Raw genomic sequence first — 22,665 nt, 5'->3', positions numbered from 1 at the left:
CCGCCAGGGTGCTTCCTCCCCTGGCTTCAGCTGGTCCAGGATCCTAAATGTCTGTACTACGGAAACCCAGTAGTAAGATCACTTGGGAGCTCTCCTTTTGGTAGCTGCCTGGATTTTATCACCATTATGAAATTATATAGCATAAACTTGATGTGAAAATAGCATTTGAAGTTTAAACCCTATTTCCAGGTGTCAATAAACACTTTAAATGAACAGCTCTTTGGCCCAAAATGGCTCCCGCATGCTGTGTGGTTCTTAGTTACCCAATCAAGAAAAATCACATTTCCCACTTTCTGCCATCTATCTTGGAACCCACTTTATTTTAAGGACATAAACTTGGCAACTTCCTAGTACTGGATATGGCATAGAAGTTCTGCCAAAGTTCTTGCCAGAGTTGGGGGAAGCAGAAACTTTGAGTAATTTATCAATCATAGCTTATCACCAGGCTACATAAATCACCATGGTCTTGGAGTTCAGAAATGTCTGGATTTTCCTATCTGCAATCAATGATTCTCTGCTGGGACATTAGGCTATAATGTCTACACTGGGGCCTCTGGCCCACAGAATCCCAGGCTGGGAATCTAGGTTGGGAACACTAGATAAATGTGTGTATTTGATGAGCATTGGTGTCGACTAAGTTAACATGGCTGGCTTTCCAAGCATCAGGTAGAGACCTGGAATTTTTTCTTTCCCATGGGGCTGAAATTTCTGCGGACTGTCTTGAGGACCAATAACCACTCACTTTGAGAATGAGCAAGTTCCAGAAAGTGGGATTAACTCCTTGTAAAAAGTTGCTGACCAAGAGGGTACATGGGAAGGTCACGCTGGTACCAGGTAAAACCTGTACAAACTCCAAGAAATTAGACAACACAAACCCACATCCTGGCGCTATCCCATCTCTGTGTCTGAGGGGCAAAAGGTGACTCAGGAATAGGTGAGAAACTGGGGCCATGAACAGACTCATCTGCAGCCAACTCCACTTTGTGGTTCTGTCGAGAATCCACCAGTGTCCAAGGGGATACAGAGAGATCAATAAATCATCAATAAATGGCCATCATGTTTTAACTTCCAATGCTTGCAAGGACTTGGCACCTTAAAGGGCAGGGCCAGGCCTGGCACAGGCCCTACCCCCTCTTCCCCTAACCCTCCCTATTCTCCTCCTCTCTGTGCTTTCTTAACTTCTCAAATGAACCATGCTCCGTCTCACCCCAGTGCCCTCACACAAGCTGCTTCCTCTGCCTGGAATGCCTTTTTCCCAGTTCTGCATGTTGAATACCAACTCCTTCAAGCTTCAACTCCAGTCACTTCCTGGACCTCCAACCTCAGACCAGACCTGACTCCTCTGTAACATGCTCTATAGGTATCTGGTCCTCTTCCTTGCACTTCTCATGGCATGTGAGTGAAGTCTCCTCCAACTTCACCACTGGGTTCCCAGCGTTGGCCATGTGGGAGATGCTTGATGAATACTGGTTGGATGAATGAATGATTTCAACCAAGACTCAATGGCCTAGTTATTCTTTCCTAAGTGCTCAGATGAATACCTCAGGAGAATAAATATGGCACCAAGTATTTTAGAAACATACATGGTGCTATTCTGTAATGAATAATTTTACTTCAATAGACTGTCAGACCTCTTAATTCATCTTCCTGACTCTAGGCTAACTTCACGCTGATCTGACTCACCCTCTCCTAAACTCCCCATTGCCCCAGGATAGAGTGAGTCCCAGATCCTGCAGCCTCTTTTCCAGCATGACCCTCCCCGGTGGTGCAGTGGTGCCCCAGCATACCACATGTGCATGCTTCTGTGGATCTGAACCTGACTGGAAGGCCCACACCCCTTTCTATCCAGAAAATTCCTCTTTCTGCAGTCCCAGTTCTGGAGCTAGCCATCAAGGAGGCCTTCCTTGCCCATTGCTCAGCTCGCACTCTTGGCCTGGCCTCTGACTCTTGTACCTTTTGTGTCCTTCCATTACTACTTACATCTTCAGTCTGTCTTAGTTGATGGTGAACCTGAGGACGGAAGCCATCGTGGAGTCGCCTGGCAGGTCAGCACTCACACAGCACCTGGAACACAGGGGCCTTCAGCCTGGATGTGCTTCCATTCCATGAGGAGTTCCTGCAAAGCAGGAGGTGTAAGGGCACTATGATAGTAAAAATCTGTTCTTTGTGTCCCCTGTGAATCATCAGAATGTCCAGAAAGTTCCAATATTTTGCCATATTAAGTGCATTTCTTCATCTCCATGGCCACCCAAACTCCCAGTCCAGACCCCTGCCAGAGCAGGGGTCTTCAGGCTGCATGTGGGCTGGCTGAGTGCCAAGGAGTTAACATTCCCAAGGAGCATCAACCAGTGATGGACGGGGGTTAGTGGATAAACACCCGGCTCTCTGGCCCCCTGGGTGGGATAACCCTGAGATGTGTTCTACACCAGCTCACAGAGGTCCGCATGTGCCAGCAGCAGTAACCTGATGGATAACCTTTACTGGCTCCCTTCCTCAGTCTCTTACAACGCTTCCTGGACCACTGCCCAACACTCAGCAGTGCAGTTAGTGTCAGTGTGAAGTGTATTCAAGTCCACTCATGGTTTTGAATGGGTGGATGTTATGCTGTTGCCAGGACGGGGCCAGGGCGAGAGGAGAGAGGCACCCTCCGTGCTGATCCTGCTCTCGTCTGAGCTAGACCATGGGTGCTTCCTGAGATTCTGCATCTTGGGCATCTTGCCTGCTCACTCCAGACCCCCCCGACTTTCAGGAAATCAGAATATAAAACTCAGATAAAACAACCTATCCCAAGTAGGTGTTTTCCAGAGTGTGCCGTATCTATATTTCTTCACTGCTTTTTCATAGACAATCACCCTCTAAATGGAGGACCTTTTGGCTTCCAAATTCTGAGGTATTAGGATCATTCTACATGGTCAGTAAAGCATACATGTTGTTGTAGGCATTTAATACAGCATGTCTACTTTAAGATGATGGCAAAAAAACCAAAAGGCAACCTATAAAGCTTGTTTGTTTTAGCCTATCTTGGCAGAAGCCTTCTAGGTGAAAAATAAAACCCCTGGTTCAAAGAGGCTGCCTGGCCTGCCGAGCTCAGCCTGGAGTTTATTAGCACAGTTAATATTGCATGCAAATAGATTTCCCTGCTTCGGTCATGCCAGTCCATTAATTCAGCCCCTTGTCTGCTACATCTTTATCCTTGGCAGGTTAATCCTGCCAAATGCCTTTGCTGTAGCACCTGTCACGCTGTGCCTATGTCCAACAATGCAATTTTGCTAATCCTGTTGTATCGGCTTTGTGGCCCTGTCTGGTCAAGCCAATGGTGGAAAAAGTGCGTGTAAGGTTTGTGCCAAGATCTTTCTCCTACTCTGGCACCTACCCCTCCTTTTAAAAAAATGATTTCAATTAAATGGTTTGAAAGTCAACCGCAGTGTTGGATGCCAGCCAGCGGCCATGTCTTTCAGACAAGGATGTCACGGCACTCAGCATGCCTCCAAACTGTTTCTGGCAGCCCCACCCAGCGTCAGCTGAATACGCTAAGTGAAAAGGGTTAAAACAGGAAGATCAGCTAAACATCTCTTTTCCATGGCTGGAAAATCCTGTCCTGTCCTGACACCAAATAGGTTTAACGTTCTACCCTCACAGTTACCATAAAGGACATGAAGGGCTTGAGGATGGTTGAATGGAAAGCATACCTGTCACTTGTCTTTGGTGCTGTCCTCTTTAAGCCTTGGTGGAATCATTCACATGAATTGTTAGATGAGGCACATCCCTTCCTGCAGTCGCCTGTGTCAGGTATTCACCTGACACATGGAGGAGCCGAATCTCCAGGCCCCACAGTGTGCTGCTCTTCTAGTTCGTGTCCCCATATAGGTAAGAGCCTGGGTGGGCCTTGTAGCCACATTTGCTCAGGTTCAAATCCCAGCTGGACCGCTTCTACCTCTGTGACACTAAGCATGTTGCTTTACCTCTCTGGCCTCATTTTACTTATCTGTAAAATAGGCATAACCATAGCACCGGCCACACAGGATTGCTGTAAGGATTCTGCGTTAATACATGTCAATCACTCAGAACAGTGCTGGTACACATATAGCAGGCAGTGGGTAAATGTAAGCTGATATTAGCATAGACTGGGAGATTTGTCAAAACTCACTGCCATTTGCATAGTACATAGGCAGAGCGCATGGTAAAATTCCACATGGGCATATCTTTTAGGGTCTTCAGATATTAACTGTACTCTCTTGCCTGCGAATTACAGAAATCTGGCTGCAAGGACGCCTATCTAGTCTTCATGCCTCCCGCTGGTCTCTATGTTACCTTGGTAGCCTTTGGTGGATGTGAGGAAGCATTCTGGGGGTATAAGCGCTGGGACTGTGATTAGGTTCCCCAGGGCCTGAGTCCTAGGCCTGCTGCTGTGTGACTTTGGGCAAGTTACTTGACCTGTGAGACTCTTAGAATCCCCACATTAGCAATGGTGAGACTTGGTTTTACACAGCAGGGTTATTGTGAGGATTAAATAAAAAAGTACACGTGAGGTGCACGGCATGCCGCTGGGAACACCGTAAGTGCCCCATAAATAATGGCCATTACAGTTATGGAGCCCCTGCAAAGCACCTGGGCTTCCCTCTCCAATTCTCCATCCACCTGCTTCCTCATCTCCCCACAGCCTTCATGTAGATGTTGTGAGAGTTATGTGGGACTGGGGAGGGAAAGCTGCCAGCATGGGGCCTGGTTTCCAACACAGACTCTAGAGATGAGGTGGTGCTCACTGCTGTTAAACCACAGTTCACCCTGGCTGATTTCTTGCTCCAAATAGCCTTCAGCTCCATACAGTCCTTTTTGTGTTAGTCTAGTCTAATTCTTGCTAAGACTTATGAGTGGTTTCTAGATGATGGTGTGCATGTATAGATTTGAAAGTCCCATGTTTGGACAGAGCTGAATATGCATCCTGATGTGAGTGCCTAGACATCATTATGGTAACTATGAGGGGAGGACATTAAACCTATTTGGTGTCAGAGGTGTCAGGACAGGATTTTTGCCCTCTGTGTGAAAAGTATTTTGCTACACAAAAGAGCAGTATGCTTCCCTTGCCAACCCAGCCACTGAACACTGCCCTTTCCTGCCTGCTTTTCCCAGGTGCTACTGGAACGTCTAACAAATAGCCTTATCATGAGTTGAGCACGTACTATGTTCCTGTTACCAGCCTGGATGCTTCACATTCATTATCTTCTTTTTTTTTGAGATGGAGTCTTGCTCTGTCGCCCAGGCTGGAGTGCAGTGGCGCGATCTCGGTTCACTGCAAGCTCCGCCTCCCGGGTTCATGCCATTCTCCTGCCTCAGCCTCCAGAGTAGCTGGGACTACAGGCGCCCACCACCACATCCAGCTAATGTTTTGTATTTTTAGTAGAGATGGGGTTTCACCATGTTAGCCAGGATGGTCTCAATCTCCTGACCTCGTGATCCACCCACCTCGGCCTCCCAAAGTGCTGGGATTACAGGTGTGAGCCACAGTACCCGGACCATTATCTTCTTTAATTGAAATAGTACGGTTTTACCAATTTCTCACTTAAGGAAATGGAAACTTTGAAATGACAATTAGCTTACCCAAAGTCATAGCTAGCAAGTGGCCATAGAGACCAGGAGCTTTCCAGGCTACAGGGTTACACAACACATCTTTGGTGTGATGCCATTTCAGCTGCTAGGCATCGGAGTCGAGGGTGGACCTCCTGAATTACCAACTCTCTTTGTCATTTATTTTTTCCAAGGTATAGCTATGCCACATGCAATATTTTCCTCCTCCTTTTATTGTTTTGATGAATCCCACACTCAGTTTTTAATTTTTCTCCCGGGGGGAGGATATAGCAAAAAACAAGACTTCTTTTCTGTAAAAATTAGGAAATTCCAGCATCTTAGCACATTTCATCGGGTGTGCTAAGAGTACTCTCTTGCCTGCCAATTATAGAATTAGCTGCAAGGACCCCTATCTAGTCTCCATACCTCCCACTGGTCTATACATCCCAATTCTAACCCTATATATCCCAATTCTGCTGCACTGATCTTAATCTACTTTTCATTCACCAATCTCTTGGATACAATCAGTTTGCTAATTAAAACATGATGGAATCAAGCTATTTGCGAAATTAGGAGTTCTGACCCTCTGGCCTCTGTGGCCCAGGTGAGGTCCTCTGAGACACATGCATGTGTTGCCTTGGCGAGAATTCATGCTGAGAAGACAGTCCATTCATCTTAGGTCTTGCTTAACTAGCAGAATGTAAACATCTCTGAACTTTGCTTACTGGATAAAAGGCAGCATTAGCTTCTCATTAGCTTCCCATTGCATTTCCTCCTGCAGGATCAATCACACATCCAGCCCAGACACGTGGCCCCTGCTTGTAATTAATCTTGGAAAGGCGTAGCTCTTCTGTGGATGGATTGCTGTATTTGAGCGCGGCTTTCAGAGGGGAGGGGTAGGAGAAATAAAGGCTGGAAGCAGAATAATAAGCACCAGTGTTTGAGAAGCCTGCTCTGTGCCCTGTGCTGCAAGCAGCTTTTTTTAATGGTTGATTCACTGTCAGAAAATTTGCTTTTGCCTGAACGCGACTTAGCATCAGGGAGGGAATTTATGATTTCTTCTTTTCCACAGTGTGAATTTCATGCCTTAGTTAGTTGCGTTTTTTTTTTTTTTTTTTGGCCAAATTGAAGTTGTCTAAATCCTATCTTTTGGGTGGTTGTAGAGTTATGCTCCATACTCTCTCAACCTGTCTGAGGGATGGAAGTGCCTGGATTCTTCTATTCACAAGGATTTAACTGTGACACTTGCATACAACTGAAAGAGACCTTCTTTTGACCTTGTTCTCAGAACTCTGCTTTTCTAATTCTTATTTGAATTTTAAATGCTTTAAGGTGGTTGGATTTTTTTTCTTTTTTAAAAAATTGTGGTCATCTCAGTTACCAGGCTGGTAGAGGGCAGTTGGGAAGGCAGTAATAACAAGGAAGTGAAGATCCCATGAGTATTGATCATCAGAGATGGCTAGGACTTGAGGCACTAAGGATTGTCACCTCCTTGCCTTTACTGAATAGTATTGGTTGCTATTTTGGAAATGAAGCAAATTGCAGAAAAACCTTTATGGAAACTCAATTTACACAAAACCCACCTAAGGAGTGACGTCCTCAAAAGCTCTAGGAGGACTGTGTGAAAAGGCAAGTTTCCTTGCTGCCCCAAATATCATGTGTGAGACACACTTCATTTTAAGGGTCATGCCCATTATGTATAAGGAGGTGCATCTGCATTTATCTCCGAAAAGGGATTTCTTCTGACAAAGCATTTCCCTCCCCTGCAAGCCTCGAAAGACATATAGACAACACGAGGATTAAGATATATTGACAATGGGAGGATTATTTCCTTACCTGGTATATGACAAATGCCTACTAATAAGTGAACGAGACAATCCTGTCTCCATTTTCTCTCAAATGCCCTGACCTTGTGGTCAGTACTCATGGGGTTACTGACCTCGCTTATCCGCTTATCCTGCTGCCTGCCCAGGACCCTGGGGACAAACCATCCTGGCAAGCCTGAGACTGCCCGCCCAGACAGAGGGGGCCCTGGAGGGGGCCCTTGGGCTCTGACCACAGGAGCAGGTAAGCCGTTCTCACTTCCTCTTGCATGCCCACCTCTTTTGCCTCAGCTCTTGCATTTCTGTTGCCGGAACTCAAAATGCTTTCTTGTCAGACAAAATGTATATTTGGAAAGTATATTTGTTGGAAAACTTGACTGGCATTGAGACCTCAAAGGCCTGGCTGGGCATTTCTGGTTAGCAGCAGAGACCTAATTTTTCTTTTTGAAAGTCCTGCTTCCTCCCCACAATTCCTGGCCTTGCAGCCCTGTGAAATTTCCTAGGCTGCTTCCCCTTCTGCCATGATTGTAAGTTTCCTGAGGCCTCCCCAGCCACGCTTCCTATACAGACTGTGGGACTGTGAGCCATTTAATTCTCTTTTCTTTATAAATTACCCAGTCTCATGTAGTTCTTTATAGCAAAGCAAGAACAGGACTAAAACAATATGTTTATATTCTCTTCTCTCCAGTAGTTCTCCCAAGAAACTCTCTCTTAAAAAATGCAGCAGCTAATAGAGTTTTGGAGGAAGAAAACCCTTTAATGAAACATGATTTCCTAGAGTAGCAGTAAGGGGAAGTTCTGCTTCTGAACAAAATGAGTTACCTCAACACCACCACAAAATACTCAGGGAAAGGTAACCAAGAACAGGCTTCTGAGAACAAATAAGTCACCCTCTCTTACACTCTGCAGCGAGAGCTGGGAGACACTGGCACACACATGCTGACACTGGCAATGACTCACTCCAGTCTCACCTCCAGACCTGTCAGATCTCCTGGCCATTATTTAGAGAAATCACTAGCAAAATTGAAGGACAACTTACAAATCCAAATCACCCTATAGTTCTTAACCAACTCCTAAGGGCTGTGAGCAGTCGCCTCATGGGGAGGGGGGGTCCTCTCCCCAGACTCTAGGCTGAGGCACAGAGGTTGACATGAATCTTCCAGAATGTCATTATTGGAGCAGCTCAAGGATCCACCTCTGTTCGCCCCTGAGGGAGACACAGGTGAGCTGGAGCTGGTGAATTCTGGAACTCTGGCTCTTTGTACCACACCTCAAAAAAGCCTCCAGTTCTGGGGTTAGGGGGCAGCTTTCCTGCAAATGGATGTGCTCACATGCCTGGGGAAGGGGCTTATTCAGATGCACAAACAGGAAGAACACGAAAGTGGGAGAGACCAAGGCAGGGGACAGAATTCAAGGGGTCCATGCAGCTTTCTTGGTAACACTTTTTAAAAAATTATTTGTGCAATTATTTACTGACATAACTGAATGAGGAATGCTTAGACAAATATCCCTGAGACTTTGCTCAAAGTAAAACACTTCCATAACCCTAGGTATTAAATTTTAATGTTGACACTGAAAGACCATATTCTGAGACAGTGTCTGAAGCACAGACAAGAGCAAAGACCCCTTCCCCATGGGAAGTGAATCCCAGGGAGAGGGTGGAGAGGGGCAGGGACATGAGTCATGTCTCCATGCCCCAGAGCTGACCACTCCCCTGACTTTGCTATGTTCTACAGCCTTGTAACGCTGTCCAGTGCTCACTCTGGGCTTGTTTTCTTATTGCTAAGATGGAAATAACAATACCCTTGAGCCTCAAAAGCAGACCATCATGTGCCTGGCCCAAGGCCATGGCTACAGCAACTCAGAACCCAATCATATGGCACAGAAAAAACCTACCTACTGACCTGTTGGTGCTGCGGAGCCTCTCCATCCTTGTTCTGGACAGAAACTGAGAAGTCCAACCTCATCCTTCATTCTGCAAGAAATTTTTAGGAATCAGTCACTCTCTTGTCACCTTAACTTCAAGGCAAACCTTTTCAGACTCAGAAAAAGCAAACTTGGGACTCAGTTGAACTTCATAGGGACCATGAAAGATGGTCCACTATATAATGGACCTGCCGTCTTAACCCTGGGCTAAAAAACTGTGGGTGGGGGTGGGTGGTCGACGTTGGGGGGGAGGGTGTGATGGGTGAAGAGTTCTGTCTGCCTGGGCACTCACTGCTGGATTCTCCCTGCACTTGCACATTCTTTAACAAAGTGACAAGGCACAGCTAACATTATCATGCACCCTCAAGTGCCTCTTAGTTCACTTCACGCAATGCTTCTAGTGACATGCTTTTATGAATCTTTGAAGCATAGGTGGTGAGAGGATGAAGAGTTTTCTGTTTTAGGGCTCGGTGCTCTCAGACTGTGTGTGTTTGTGACACCATCCTTCCCTACCCCCCTCTCCCTCCCATTCTACATCACTAGAAAGAAAAAAAAAAAAAGGATGGGATACTCTTTAGACAAGCATCAAGCCCACAACTTAGCTGATGTCCTTCCTTTGTTCCCTACTCCTGAGGGCTAAGGCAATAGCTACAGACCTGGGGGCAGGAGAAGGGGGACTTTCAAGTGAAGCTGAAGAGACGGGTGAAATGAGAAAATCTTTAGCAAAGCCCATCTTCTCAGCTGACGATATGGTTGCACTTCAGTTCTCCTTGTCCTTGAGAGGCAATAAAATGGGATGTGAAAAGATGGGGAATAGGTCAAGGTTTTGTCCCCATCTTGCAGATGGGGGAAACTGAGTTAGTGGAGCTTAAAGCAGCCAATTAACCTTTATGAAACTACAGGTTGGTAGGGGCCATACATATTTAGCAAACATCTTTAGCTTTCCTTTGAAACTAACGCTTTTTATTTTCTTGACTCCTATGATGGGTCCAGACCAGCAAAGTGAAGATGAGCAAGTCAGCTCCTCCACAACATTGATTCAAACTAAGTTGGCAGGGGCGTTAAGATGAGCACACTGCACTCTAGGAGGTCCGAAAGGGGCTCTTGCAGGGACACTCTGGGTACATGGGAGAGAAGGAGAAAGCTCAGCAACACACACCTAATGATTAGATGACAGTTTCTCCATCTGTAAAATGGGATGACATTCTCCTTGGCTGGTAGAGGGAATAAAAGATAATCCTTGGGCTCAATCAACAGTTACAGTAATTGGCAGCTCACCAAGAGGTGCCTCTAATACCACAGAAATAAGCCCAGATACCAAAGTGGGGAGTTCCCATCGCCAGCTCTGTCCTGAAGGAGTGGCACACGCTTGGCACATTCATTCTAAATTACGCCCCTGGCCTTCGGGTCCATTATGCCAAAGGATAATGTATTTGTGGCACCCACTGTGTCCTTGGAAGAGGTTTTCTCCAGGATGTGGAAGAAAAATTTAAAAGGATCAAAATAGAGGTATCAGTTAATTCATAGCCAAGATAGCGTATATGGTGTTTAGGTAGTTGTAGTAAAAGCAAAGAAAAATAATGGAGAGAGGAAACCTCACACAACTCATGTTGGTAGAAGAGCTGAATGGCAATATTAAAAAACATTTTGATGCTCATTAGGTAACTGTGCCACCTTGTCCCTGGCAGTTAAGTGCCTATCTCTGGTCTCTGACACAAAGTGATCTTACCACCTCCACTGAAATCAGAGAGCCCATCTCAATGACAGCACCCCCACCAATGTGTCCAGCTTATGGAGCTCAGCCACGCAGTGATCTCCCAGGCCAACGGGGATGTGAAAAGTCACTGACAGGCTGCTCAAGGCCTTACTGAAGGGAGTATCCTCTGAGCCTGCTCCAGGGACAGAGTGTGAATGTGGGTGTGCAGGGCTCACATGATAATTTGATTCCCACATCCCAGCCTTCTAAGCCTTTGATTCCATCCTCTTACATGATGCCAAGGAAGTTTTGGAAACCGCATGGAATGTAGAACCATTGAGTCTCACTTTCAGCTAACCAACCAAACTATCTCTTGGAGCCACTTCCAGCTGCTCAGCTGACATATAAAATTCAGGATCTCTCAACTCCATCTTTGGTCCAACATCCTTATAATCCATTCCTATGCACATTCTTCAGGTTTTCACCAACATAAATTAGCAAAATTTTGCAATCCTTTTGTAGGGATGCCCCTCCTGCCCTAGGAAGCAGACAATCCCCTGCCTTCCACTTGGTGGAGGGTCTAGGCTGAGGCAGGGCTCCTGGGCTGCAACCCTCCTGCTCCTCTAGTGACCGCTGGTGTTTCTGCCTGCAAAAACGGTTCTTCAGGAAGCAAAACTTGCTGACAGAGACACTCTGCTCTATTTGGTGTTTTGCCAGAGATTTTACTTTGATTTAGAAATTGAAGAATCCCTCTGATCCTGAGAAGGTCCCAGAGGAAAGAACCTGAGGAGACACCCTGCAGCTTTCTGGCCTGACAAAGCTGCTTTTCTGAATTAGTCTTTCTAGGAGGGGGCTGAAGACTCAACATTCACCTCCCTGGCACCTTAAACTCCCACCTATATACTCCCTCCAAATGCAAGAAGACTTGAATTGTTATCAAAGACAGACTATGAAAAAGCAGCAGTACCTGAGTTCAGGTTGGCTGAGGAGGGCTAGAGATAGCTGGCTTAGCTGGAATCTTCTGCAACCCCTCTGTTGCAGTAGCCATCTTTCACCAAGCCTGACCATGCCTGGTGCTCCACAAACCCCCTCCCCAAGCCTTGCAGCAACCCTGAAAGGTGGGCATCATTGCCCCCACTTAATGGGTGAGGAAATGGAGACTCGGCCTCACTCATGTGCTTCCCCTGCCTCCACCATTCTCCCAGTGATAGTGATGGCAAGCCCGGGAGGCTGGTGCTCATTCCCCAGATGCCGAGACAACAGTGTGCCTCTGGATCATGATGGCGGGGAGTGGTCATGGGCTTCTGGGTCAGTCACGAGCATTTGGCTTGTGCTTGAGCCATAGTCCTCCTGTCCCCAGGTGTCTTCAGGGAGTGTGGCCCTTCCTTTCCTCACAGGCAGGCAGGTTGCCTGCTCTTCACTGCTTTTCCAAATGTCCCTGATGAAGACGGGAGACTGATTCATGCCATTCCATTTTATTCATGTTTTAGAAGCACCTCTTTAAAACTTTAGTTTTGAAAAGCTTGGAACTGGCAGCAAAATGGACATTCCTGGTTATCCAGGAAGGTGAAAACTCACACGGCCTCTGAAACGTACATGAGAAAATGTATGATTCCTTTAATGCAAAATGATCCTCTGCCAAGTGGACTCAGTTCTCGGAAATCATGTTTTTTGCTTTGAGACGAATCACTGACCGGAATGTGCAAGGTTAAAACATTTAAAACAGGATTCAGCATCAGTGTACAAGTATAACCAGAAGGTTGTTTTATCAACCTTTTCTCTCTCTCTCTCTTTTTTTTTTTTTTTTTTTAAGCAAGTAAGCTCAATTCCTGAGTTACTGTTGGAAGCTTTCCGAAAGATAAGGCTTCAGTGAGAGAGCTGGACTTTGGATCAGACAGACCCATCAGTCTGCCTTGCTCTGGCCTCCCTAGCCATGCAGGGTCTTGAGCAAGCTAGTGAGCTCAGTTTCCTTTGGGTGAGCTAGGGACAGCAACCCCTTCAGAGGGTTCTGCAGATGAGGTCGGGGAAAGGGAACGAGCATGGGCTACATAGGAGAACAGAGGAGCCCAAGACACCTTAGTTTTATTCTCCTTGCTCTTGGGACTTCCATTTCTGGAAGATAATTTTTCCACACCTCCCAAGAATTTCTTTGATTCAACATCTAAAAAGGCTGGGCTTGACACTACAAAATTTGGTAAGCAGTGATTCCATAAAGCAAACCAACAAGAAACACGTAAGCACCAAAGCTGAGTCAATGGGCTGGTCACTGCGACTGTGAAGGGAATACCAATGTAACTCACTAGACTTTGAATACAGAGAGATGTTGTTCACAATGATTACCAGACAGAAGTGTTCCCTGTTACCTACACAACCATAAAATTAGTCAGCAATTTCCAGTTAAAGCTCCTATTCCAGGCAGTAAGAGAATAAGCGAAAACCAAATCCTCCCAATCAAGCTTAAGAACAGGATAAGAGAAATAAGTACATTGCACATGCCAGTTGTGAGGAAGGTGAGGATTTAAATCCCTGGGTGATAGAATTCTGCTGGCGCTTCAGTTTTTATCCTACTCTTCAAAATTACCCAACACTGGGAGTTCAGAATGCAAAATTGCAAAGGCAGTGATGTGCGGGGAAATGAGATAACAAGGCTCAGCCTGTGGGTTTTGCAGCCTCGGGTTTGTATCAGGATGGAACTGACTGGAAAGTGTGACTATTGAGAGACTTGCTGCAAACTTCCCAGTTGAACCAAAGACTTAGACCCCAGCAATGCAGCCAGCCCCTTCCACTGGAGTAGAAGCTGCCTGGCAAAATCTAAACACGAAGAAATCCTTCACCTAGTGGACCCAGCTCTTAGAAATCATGTTTTCTGCTTTGCGCCTAATTAACAACAAAGAGTCATCTTCTCTGGGCATCCTGATTGATTTTGTTTTTGGTTCACTTTCAATTTCCATCAGTATGAATCAAATTAGTAAGAAGGGGATTATGGACCAATCTTCCCCATCCCTCCCCTCCACATACACAGATAGCCCCCTAACCCCCCATTTCTTAGACCTTGCTGCGAGGATGAAATCTACAAGAGCGTAAGTGCCATTAACTGACATTCATCAAAACACTCCCCATTGTTCGCAGACATGAGCGGCCGAGAGGTGGAAATTACTTGGCATTTCATTTTAATCTGTATTGAAGACTTGCCTGACAAAACATATTAAGTGTAAGAATTGCCAGCTTGGGAATGAAGCTATGTTTATGGCTTGCCCCACTTCGCCTCTCTTTTCCAACCTTCTGCAGCTTACCACCCCACCCCCACCATCCCTGAAACCTTAACATTTAATTTTCCTTCCTGAGTGAAGCTTTTGTTAGAGGTGTCTATAAAATTATAATAAACATCTTGTGCCCTGCACTGGCATCTGAGATTAAAAAAACAAAACCCAACAAACTTTGCCTCTAATGTGGTGTTAGCAGCAGCATTTCCCTGGGGGAGGTGCGTCCTGGCCACCTAACTGCAGGCCACGTGAGCTGTGTGCTTCTCTGGAGAGACTGTCACCAAACGCTTCTGACAAAGAATGGATGCCATGCTAATAGATGCGCATAATTACCAAGGGACAATGATTCTCCCTGCTGAATTTTGACAGTCATGGAGTGCAATCGTGTATATATCATGCTTGCCACTACAGTTCATTTTCTTTGGAATCTCAAGTTTTTACTTTTATCTTTTAGGTTACTTTCACATTGTGCTAAAAAAAAAAAGGCTCTTGCAGATGGAAGATTGTTTCTCTTCTCTTCCTCGTTTGGGTCTGTCTCTCTGGATTAGGAGGCTGCTCTTGGGGAAAGGCACCATGTGAGTGGTCCACACTTTCTAGGTCATAGCTGGCTGTGTTTAGGATTCAGAAGAAGGAAAAATGGTGGCAAACCCATGGGGTAGAGGTGGGAGGGCTATTAAGGTCACCAGGGAATCACAGGGACACTCAGGGTTTGCCAGTTTTATGCTTTCTTTGCTTAGGAACCTTATGATGTTGCAGACTGGTGCTGCTTAGGTGTGGGAAGGGTAGAGAAATCTTGGTCCATGTGTTGTGTTGTACTGTGATAAAATCTGTGCACTGGGCCATTCAAGGGACCTCCTTTTTGAACTTTCTCTCTCCGGAGGTTAAAGGGCTACAAATCCCTGAAGGCAGGAAGTTTGACCTTCTGGCCTTGCTTTGTTGACCTTGGTGAGGTTTATGTGGGCCACAGTATCTCCAGGGAGGCCTCTGTTGTCCCTCATGGGCCACCCCAGCTGAAAATGCAAAAAAGGTGTTCATTTCAGCTCTACCATTGGGCATCTGCCATTTTCAGGAGTTTTGGAATCAGGAGATAGCAGAGGAAAGGAGAGCAGTGCCCTGTGTCCCTCTCAAAGCAAGGTGGGGGCATCAAAGCCCTCCAACCAGTGCTTCCCTGGCGCCCGGGGCTGCCCACATAGCCCATGGATTGCAGGACAGGGTGAAGGTCAAAGAGAATCTGAGCTTTGTGCTATGGCGGGACTAAGGAAGCCCTTTTCAGACTATGGAGAAGCACCACATGTAAGTGAGGTTGGCCTGGCTGGATGCAGTGGTTCTGTCCTACCAGAGGCATGAGAACTACCTTGCTCTCTTACTCCCCAAATGAATGCCTTAGGTTAAGTTTTGGTGAGAGCACATGTCTTTTATTGGACAATGTGTATGCTCTTTTATGTACTATACAATGTAAAATTGCTCACAACTAAATTCATAATACAACAATCTCTGGCATCAGCCTGAGGAAAAGAATTCATTTCAATGGCTTAGAGAATTGTTACCAATTAACCCCTGAACAGATACAGCTGTTCCTTCCTCTCATGCCCAACCCAAGCCAGCTAGATGCATTCCAAAATTCAAACCTTAGCCCAAAGATGTGACCTTTTGAAAAGATGTGGGAAAAATAATGCCTACACTGTTTAAAGTCATAATTTCGGTCTGTTACCTTTTCGTTTTGAAAGATAAATAATATATGAGAGACTTGCATATGGCCCGATTTTAGGGGCAGATGTAATTGAAATGGTAATTACTAAGAGTTACAGAAATCACTGCATTAACTACAGTACAGTATAGTCACATCATGTCTAGAAAGTATAAGCAAGACGTTATCTAATCTAAATTTGTTGTACCATAGTTCTGATTTTTTTCCACATAAAAATTAGGTTAAACAAATCATGCTCTATTAGCTTCCCCTTGAACGAACTAAAAGTCTTTTTCTTTAGGAAGTAAGTTCTCAGATTATCGAATGGGATCATTCACTTCCTTGACCCCCAGGTTATGCCTGTGAGAGGTACACACCCTGTCTTGCCTCCAAGAAACTCCAAGTAAGTTAGCATTTCCTAAGGAGCTCCTGGGCTCTTGCTGGCATCTCCCCCCATACTTACCCTGGATCCAGCCTAAGGGAAAAGAGGGAACAGATGAGCAGCTTGTGCAGAGGAGTACCAGAGCAAAACCCATAGTTAGAGAGGGCATCCTCTCTGAGAGGACAGACTGGGAAGCCAGGGTCAGTGCCCTAACCATTTCCTGCTATCTTTCATGTTAACCCATTTGATTCTCATCATAATGCTTATCTCCATCGGAAACTATGAACTTCCTGTATTTACATCTTAGTCTACCACATGATTCCCACTGGAATGTAAACTCTGTGAGGGTGGGGAGCTCATCTGACCTGTTCACCTCTACCTCTAATGCCAAGAACAGTGCCTGGCACATAGTAGATGCTCAATAAATGCTTTTTGAATAAATAAAAGACTGAGAAGCAGCATCTTTGTTCCAAAGAGCTGCCCACTCTTCCCTTGGTCTTTGCACAAAGCAGAGGAGAAGGGAAGCAGTTGAGAAGGTACTATGGAAGCTGAAAAGAGCAGGTGAGAACTTAAGCTCAGAACGATGACTTAGGTTCAAGCCATAATAAAATAAGAGTTGCAAATCAGAAGGATGCACAAAGCATTATGGTGAGAAGTCCAAAGAACTTGACATCACAGCCCTCGGGCAATTGCTATAATGTTTCCAGCCTGCATTTTTGAGATTGGCAAAAACTGCAGAAAGATGAGAATGGAGGAAGAGAAGGAAAGAGCTGCAGAAAGGAATGAAGTTGGACACTAAAGAGGTTGCATACAGAGGCCAAGAAGAACTGTTTGACACTGTCCAGAATTTATAATGTCCACTTGCCTGTGGATGTGGGTGATAATTGGCCATGCCAGTGAAAAACCTGTGGCCCTGGGGCACTTAGACATGAAACTCTTACATCCTGAGAACAAGAAACAGGTCTTTGAATATTTCCTCTTCCAAATCCAACCACGTGTAAACATAAGCTCTTACATACACACACAGTTCCCACAAAAACCTTCCCTAACCTAATCCATCATTGAAAACGTGGATGTGGGGGCAAAACCTGACTTTAAGATGAGCAGGTTATATACATTTAGCCCACTGGCCTGAATGTGAACTTCCCTTTTTAGCCTATTTAACTAACTTATTTCCATTGCTAGTGATGTTTACTCATAATTCTCACCCTTCAAATTATCAGCCAACCTTTCTTTAAACAGTTCAAGTTGGTATCAGTTTAAAACCTTTTCACAATAGCAAAGACTTGGAACTAACCCAAATGTCCATCAATGGTAGACTGGATTAAGAAAATGTGGCACATATACACATGGAATACTATGCAGCCATAAAAAAGATGAGTTCATGTTCTTTGCAGGGACATGGATGAAGCTGGAAACCATCATTCTCAGCAAACTATCACAAGGACAGAAAACCAAACACCGCATATTCTCACTCATAGGTGGGAACTGAACAGTGAGATCACTTGGACACAAGGCGGGGAACATCACACACCGGGGCCTGTTGGGGTTGGGGGGCTGGGGGAGGGATAGCATTAGGAGAAATACCTAATGTAAATGATGAGTTGATGGGTGCAGCAAACCAACATGGCACATGTATACCTATGTATCAAACCTGCACGTTGTGCACATGTACCCTAGAACTTAAAGTATTTATGTGTGTGTGTGGGTGTGTGTGTGTATATATATATATATATATATATATATATATATATATATATATATATATATACTTAACTTGCTAAGTATTAGTAATAGAAGAACATTTAGATAGCCCAAATGTTTTTGCTAATGTTTGTGGCCTCTTCTTTTATGAGCTTTTATATTTCTAAAAGAGAGTGGAAAAAATAGGTTTCATGCTCAAATGATTGCTTTCCTATTTTGGAATGAGTCCCTGCATACTTCGTTAGGAAGTGCCTACTGTGTGCCAAGTGGTGATACACCAGAGAGCCGGGGCCACAGCCCTCAGCACATGGGCCTGGGCTGGCAAGGTTGCCAGCCACCCCCAGTCAAGAGCCACACCTGACCCAGCTACGCTTTGGACTGACAGGCTCTGATGTTTGCTAACCACCTTCTACCTGATGGTCCTCTTAAGGACTTAGATTATTCAAAAGAAGATTGCAATTAATGACTGAAAATGTGTCTTCTATCTAATCATGAAGAAATATCACAAAAACCCAAAATAAGAGACATTCTTGGTTTTCTTCAAAAATGTCAATGTCACGAAAGACAAGAAAGGCTGAGGGACTGTTTCACATTACTGAAGATCAAAGAAACATAACCAAATGCAATGCACGCTACTGGACTGAATCCTGGATCAAGGGAAAAAGAAATGTCTGTAAAGGACATTATTGGGACAAGTGGCAAAATGTCAATATGGATAGTGATACTGTATCAATACAATACTAATACAATTGAACCGATACAATATTATACCAATGTTAAATTTCCTGAATTGTATAATTGTGCTTGGTTATGTTCTCAGGAAATACATAATGAAATATTTAAAGACAAAACTAATTCCCAAATGGTTTAGGGGAGAATGTGTATATATGTACACGCATACATTTTTGTGTGTGTGTGTAAGAGAGAAAGGGAGACAGGGAGAGAAGTTATAAAGTAATCAATCTGGGTCCAGAGTATATGAAATTCATTGTACTAGTCTTATAAGTCTTCTTTAAGTTTTACATTCTTTTTATTTGGAGGGGAATAATTTTTTCATTTTCTTTTTTACTTACTATTTTGTAATATGTCATCTGTAAATACTTTTTTTCATTTTTTTAATGGAGACAGAAAAAAGTAATATTTGAAGTAACTGGCATCACATTTAATGTCAATATCATGGTATTTCTTTGAAATGTAATATATGGCCCCCCAGTAATTACTTCACGTACACAAAACATTAAATTGTTTAATTTTTTTGTGTCTTGTTGAAAAGCTGCTTGATATTTTTATTTTCATGAAAATGGGTAAAGCAGATGGTTTATACTTTTCTTCTAACAGTACAATGTGGCTGAAATCACATAATGTCCTTTGGCTTTTTAATTAAGTCAGAAAAATAAATTGCTACTAGTCAGAGCTTCTTCCATTTGGTGATTTTGAGGGATAGTGTGGCCAGAGGTCCCTGGGAAGCCAGATGATTTCTCATATATGTTCAGTTATCAAGCAATATTCACTTTTTCCAAGAAATGTCAACACAAATGTTGCCTTGACACCAAAATACTCTTTCTTCCATTCAAATCGCAGATGATCAAAAGGATATAGCAAGAATATTTTGTTTGGCACGTGGCCTAAAATTTCTAAATTTATGTATTCTATTTTTGCTTCTTTCTCAGATTGGATTAGTTACTAGGCAACTGAAGTATTTAATTTCATTTGCTAATAGTAGTTACATTTTAATAGAGGCAGACAGTGTATATGACCAATGCTGCCAATACAGGCTCAGCCTCAACACTCAGCCTCTGTAGGGACAGTAGTGCTCACTACTTCATTCTAGTCTTAGACAAACACTACTACATTCCTATATTTTATTTATTTGACTAACATTTAAAGGAAAAGAGATGTCTCTTTTAGAGTTATTTATAGAAAAAATATTTTAGTGATTTTTCACTCAAAAAGCTATGTTTGTAACATCCTAAACCCCCTTCTAGACTTTTGGTTCAAGATGGCAGACCAAGCATAAATGTTTTCTTCCCTTTACCAAGAAAGAAAATAAATTCTTAATAGCATTGAAAGGTGGGCCCTATTACCACCCCAGGTACATTGATGAACTTCTAGAAGACAGAAAGCAGGTGGGGCAGGTTGATGGGAAAGTTACAGCAGTGAACTACTACCCTGCACAGGCCCAGTGGTAGACTCAGCAGAGGTAAGAGAGTCTTCACAATGGTAGGCTGAAAAAACTCCAAATGTGGAGGAAGGGCAGACTAAGTTAAAAGATAGTCTGCACACAGGGACCAATCCTTCCTGCCCCTTCCCCAGCTGTGTGGAAGGCTGGAGGCAGTGTGTGTGACCAAGCTTGACCCAGCTTGACCCATGAGTGTAGCCCTTAAGGCTGGGAATTGGTCTAGAATGTGGAGGGACTGTTCTCCGGGATACTGAGTCTAGAACATCAGTCAGAGGGCACAAGGTACCTCAGTAGACAGCATCAAGGATGAGGCAAGGAAAAGAGAAACACAACTCTGTTCAGAAGTGAGCTCTGGGAAACTGCTCCACAGGATGAAGCTTCCCTATGACGCCCCATGAGGGTCCCAGCAGCGGGCTGCTCACTTCCCAGGCACCCCAAAGGGAAACCTGCTACTGACATGTGGCTCTTAGTCATCCCTTACCTCCAGAGGTGAGATCTGCAGTGGAAACCAAGGCTCATGACTGCTGAGGAAACACATGACAATCAGTTCACACATTTCTGTATTTAAAATATGAATGGACAAGCAAGAATCATCAGATATTTGAGGAAATCATTTGCACAATAGAGATAGTTGAGGATAAATAGAACTAGACTCCAATGCAGATAACAGAACTTATACACTACACACACAGACTCTCTCTCTTCAAAGATACAGTGCACTGGTAAAACAATAATAGGTTATTGTGAAAAAAGAACAATCAGGAGGCGAGAAATCCTTGGAAGTTAAAAACATGTAAAAATGTGCTAAAGATTTTGTCTTGATGGGGGAGGGTAGATTACAAGTTTTGATTAAAATTATAGTTTCCCATCAATGATAAGGATTAAATACTCTGCTTTAAATAACTAAAGAGCCAGTCGGGTGCAGTGGTTCAAGCTTGTAATCCCAGCACTTTGGGAGGCTGAGGCAGGAGGATCACTTTGAGCCCAGGAGTTCAAGACCAGTCTGGGCAACACAGTGAGACCCTGTCTCTAAAAAAAAAAAAAAAAAAGGATGGTGGTGTGCACCTGTAGTCCTAGCTACTTGGGAGGTTGAGGCTGCAGTGAGCCATAATTGCACCACTGCACTCCAGCCTGGGTAACACAGCAAGACCCTGTCTCAATAAATAAATAAATAAAACAAAAAATTAAAAAAATAAGAAGAATAGGATGTAGAACTTCCAAAGCACAGAAGGATGAAAAAGAAAACATTATGAATATAGCAATAAAGAAAAAGGAGGCAGGTAGAGAAACAAGAAGTGTGTTAAGTAGAAAATGAAAATGAATGACAGGGGTAAGTCCAAATATACCAATATCTATAATAAATACTGTTTAGAGTCTCCTGTTAACAGACTTTCAGATGGGAAATGTACAGAACCAAGCTGTTTGTTATTTTCAAAAGACTTAAAATGATATAGAATGACTGGAGATAAAGCAACTAAATGTTGTCAAAAAGAAAGCAAAAACCACAGTATCAATGTCAGACAAAAATAGAATTCAAGGCCAAAAGCAAGAGAATATTTTATATGGATTAAAGATGATGCAATCTAGAAGATAATAGTAGCCACAAACCTTTCCCCACTGAACAACACAGCATGGAACTGTGTCACAAGTGTTAGAAATGCAAGCAGAAACTGTTAACCCGTAATCATGGTGAGGAACTTTAGCACATCTTTCTCAGAAATTGAGAGACCAAGCAGACAAAAAAATAGGTAAGGGTATAGACGATTTGAATACACAATCATTGAGCTAGATAATTTTCATATGTAAACTCAGTTTTCAACAAACATAAAATACATGTTTAAATTTCTATTAAACACTTAAAAAATCTGACTCAGTATTCAGCCAGAAATAAAATCTTAATAAAACCCTCAAAAGAGAAATACTACAGATCTCTTGGAGCTCTAACCCAAGAGTAATTTATAAAAGAAAATCAAAGCTGAAATTAGAGACCATATAGCGATGAGTAATAATCAGAGCACTCAGCTCAAAATTTACAGGACGCATCAAAGACAGAGTCAAAGTTTAAAATGCAAAATAAGAAAGATTGAAAATGTGCTAAACAATAATAAGGTTCTTTAAAAAAAAAGTAGAAGAAAGGGATTCAATAAAGAAAAAGTAGGATGACGAAATAGAAAACAAAAAAGTCGGTTTGATCATTAAAACCCAAAAGATGTTAAGATCAATAAAAGACCAGTATGAAAAAGAGTAAACAAAACAAACTTAGGAATAATACAGAGGATATAACTACAGACATGAATTTGATTTCGAATTATTAGAGAGTACATATGCAAATACCAGTATATTTAAAAGAATTTTGGAAGAATAAATGTGGGAATAAAAATTTTCTAGACGTATATGAACTACTAAAATGATTAAAAAAGAGACAGAAAACCTGAAAAGA

At 43.6% G+C, this 22,665-nt stretch overlaps 1 long non-coding RNA gene across 2 annotated transcripts in view; it reads right to left on the bottom strand.

Moving 5' to 3' along the window:
- The window catches only part of LOC129532273 (uncharacterized), a 122,652-nt gene that overhangs the window by 8,791 nt on the left and 91,196 nt on the right, over window positions 1-22,665 (bottom strand). The window contains exons 3-4 of one of the 2 annotated variants that reach the window (XR_008677942.2): window positions 9,285-9,363; window positions 1,981-2,116 (exon numbers count right to left, since the gene is read on the bottom strand). This is a non-coding gene — a long non-coding RNA (uncharacterized lncRNA). The remainder of the gene's footprint in view (window positions 1-1,980; window positions 2,117-9,284; window positions 9,364-22,665) is intronic. The other variant, XR_008677941.2, reaches the window with a different exon arrangement.

The sequence above is a fragment of the Gorilla gorilla genome, chromosome 2 (genome assembly GCF_029281585.2).
Source record: "Gorilla gorilla gorilla isolate KB3781 chromosome 2, NHGRI_mGorGor1-v2.1_pri, whole genome shotgun sequence".
NCBI classification, from domain to species: domain Eukaryota; kingdom Metazoa; phylum Chordata; class Mammalia; order Primates; family Hominidae; genus Gorilla; species Gorilla gorilla.
This window is presented reverse-complemented; position numbering and strand designations above follow the sequence as displayed.